The following is a 2,004-nucleotide window of genomic DNA, read 5'->3' on the forward strand; positions in this document are numbered from 1 at the left end:
GGCGCTGCTGGAGGTGAGCAGGGCAGCGGCTGTGGGGGCCCCTGCGGGGTCAGCTCAGCTCGGGGTGACCCAGCGTGCGGGGGCGTCCTCCTGACCTGGTTGGAAGCTGCTGCAGGGCCCTCCCTCGGTGCCCCCAAAGCTGAGCCTCTCGCTTTTCAACTTTTATTCCTTGTCCTAACGCCTCCTGGACTTTGGGCATTAGAGCCCTTCATCGGCCTCGGGCCCAGCAAGGGAAGGGGAGTTTAGGGTCAGGGACTGTGGGGACAGCAGCCTGGATTTGAATTTTAGCTCCCCCTCCTCCCGGCGGGGCCACCTTATGGCGGTGTCTTGACCACACCGGCCTCAGGTCTGTCGCCTGTAAGCACATTGGCACTGCTCTTCTGGGGCGGCTGGGGTTCTTATGAAAAGAAAGCCACCCCCAGAATGGCCCAGCCCTGTTCAGCCAGGGGAGGGGAGGTACTTCGGCTGCTGGGGGGAAACTTCCACTCCAGCCTGTGTCTCCTCCTCCCACCCCTCTACACCTTGTGATGTGATCATTCCCAACTCTGAACACCTCGGTTTGGCTTCCCCTACCCACAACTTGGCTTCATCACCTCCTCTGTCGGGATCTGACCTCTGAGGACAGGATCTCCCCCCCCCCCGCCACCCCCACCCTCACCCCTATCCTTCCTCATTTCCTACCTTCCCTTTTGGTCCGTTCTGTTGGACTTTCCAAAACGGCCTGGAGCAGATGAAAGGCAGGAGAGGGGCTGCCTCAGCCACCATCCTTACAGGGCTGGGCTGGGGATGTGAAGGGGGGTGAGGCTGGCAGGACTGCCACGTGGGGACCCCATTCTGTGTGCCGGCCTGGGTCAGGCCACCGCAAGCTGTGGCTTCTGGAAACGTCACGGTGTGCTAGGTAGGGGAGGTGCCATCATTGCCCCCAGTCCCAGGTGGGGCGGCTGGGACGCAGTGAGGTCGGATGACCTGCCCGGGGTCGCACAGCCCGTCCGGGGGGAACCCCATCCCGGTGCCCCCCCCCCCCCCCCCCGCTGACGGGTCGGTCTGCTCTCGGCCAGGTGAGCAGAGCGGAGGTGGCGGACGCTGGCCGCTACACCTGCGAGGCGCTGAACCAGGCGGGCCGCTCGGAGAAGCACTACAGCCTGAGCGTCTGGGGTGAGGGTCCTGGGGCTGGGCCCCCCCCCCGCCCCCTGTGCCTGCCTGGCTGGCTCTCACCCCCCAGCAGGGGAGCTCCTCCATGCTCCCGGATACAGGCTTTCTCTGTTCCCCGCCCTCTTCCCTTCCCAGCCCAACACCCGCCTCATACGCCACTCTGATCTCCCCTAGTGCCTCCAGTGTTCCCCTCCGCGGAGCCCCGCACGCTGACCGTGACCCAGGGGCACCCTGCCAGGCTGTCCTGTGACTGTCGGGGCGTCCCCTTCCCTAAGATCTCCTGGAGGAAGGACGGTATGATGCCTCCCTCGCCCAGCCCCGCCCTCGGTGCCCTGCTCAGGGAGGCTGCCCCCTGCCCTCGGGGGTGCGCCCACCGCAGAGCCCAGCTGAGACAGACACAGGGCTTATGAGGCTGGGGGTGCAGAAGTGGCACTGCCCCCGTCGCTCGGCCCCCGAGTCTGCCAGTGAGAGCTGGGTTGGGCCGTGGCCGTCTCTTCCAGAAAGCCCTCCCTGACTCCCACCCTAGGTGGGCCAGGGCCTCCTTGACCAGCCCCTGTGTGCTTGCCTGTCACGTGACCCCCTTAGTCCTTCAAAGTCTGCTTCTCCTGGAGTCTGTGTGCCCTGTGAGGCATGATCTCAGCCCCCCCCCCCCCGCCGAATTCCAAAATTGGCATGAAACAGGTGCTCAGCAAATATTTGGATTTCATCCATTGAACCAGTATTTACTGAGAGCCTCTCCATGCCAGGCCCCATTCTGGGTGCTGGAAATAGGGCAGCAGATTAGGGGAGTCAGATAATAGAAAGTCAGTAAATAACTTAGATGGTAAGTACTATCTCTGGAGAAAAATAAAG

General features: G+C 63.3%; 1 protein-coding gene across 1 annotated transcript in view; it reads right to left on the minus strand.

The window, feature by feature from the left end:
* HMCN2 (hemicentin 2) overlaps positions 1–2,004 on the minus strand; it is a gene marked incomplete at its 5' end in the record, with an annotated part of 136,452 nt that overhangs the window by 50,240 nt on the left and 84,208 nt on the right. The window lies entirely within an intron of this gene.

This window comes from Suricata suricatta, chromosome 13 (assembly GCF_006229205.1).
Source record: "Suricata suricatta isolate VVHF042 chromosome 13, meerkat_22Aug2017_6uvM2_HiC, whole genome shotgun sequence".
NCBI classification, from domain to species: Eukaryota; Metazoa; Chordata; class Mammalia; order Carnivora; family Herpestidae; genus Suricata; species Suricata suricatta.